General features: G+C 29.0%; 1 protein-coding gene across 1 annotated transcript in view; it reads left to right on the forward strand.

Moving 5' to 3' along the window:
* The window catches only part of LOC106872789 (uncharacterized), a 423,364-nt gene that overhangs the window by 423 nt on the left and 422,376 nt on the right, over positions 1-565 (forward strand). The gene's annotated exons all lie outside the window — the stretch shown is intronic.

Here is a 565-nt window from a genome sequence, read left to right on the forward strand (position 1 = left end):
ATATATATATATATATATATATAAAATGTGTGTATGTATATAATTTCCCCTTTCTCTGAATACAGATGCTCTTGAAGGAGAAAGAGTGTTTTTGTTCTACATTTGTCTCTCTATGTACACACACATTTACATGTCAATTTAAACACACTTTCAGTCACATGCACACTTGTTATATATGCATATGTAGGCAGGTGTGTATTGCGATTAATCACGTATACATACATACGCACATACTCACACATAAACACATTTGTATTTATTTGCTTACAAATAAACATCAATACACGATTTTTAGATTTTGAAAATAAATTTCCCAAAGTATTTATCGATGAATAGAGTTTTGTTTTTGTTCGTTTACCTTGTTACATACACAGATATATTATTATACATCGAGGTTCACCTTACTATTGTGTGGAACAGATTATTTCGAGACACTGTATATATTCATGTGTTCATGTATACAAACACAACTGAAAAATAAGCTGCCTCTCGACATAAATACATATACGCATATATACTGAAAATAGGTGAAGGGGTGAAAGTAATATATATATATATATATATA

The sequence above is a fragment of the Octopus bimaculoides genome, chromosome 1 (assembly GCF_001194135.2).
Source record: "Octopus bimaculoides isolate UCB-OBI-ISO-001 chromosome 1, ASM119413v2, whole genome shotgun sequence".
Lineage (NCBI taxonomy): Eukaryota > Metazoa > Mollusca > Cephalopoda > Octopoda > Octopodidae > Octopus > Octopus bimaculoides.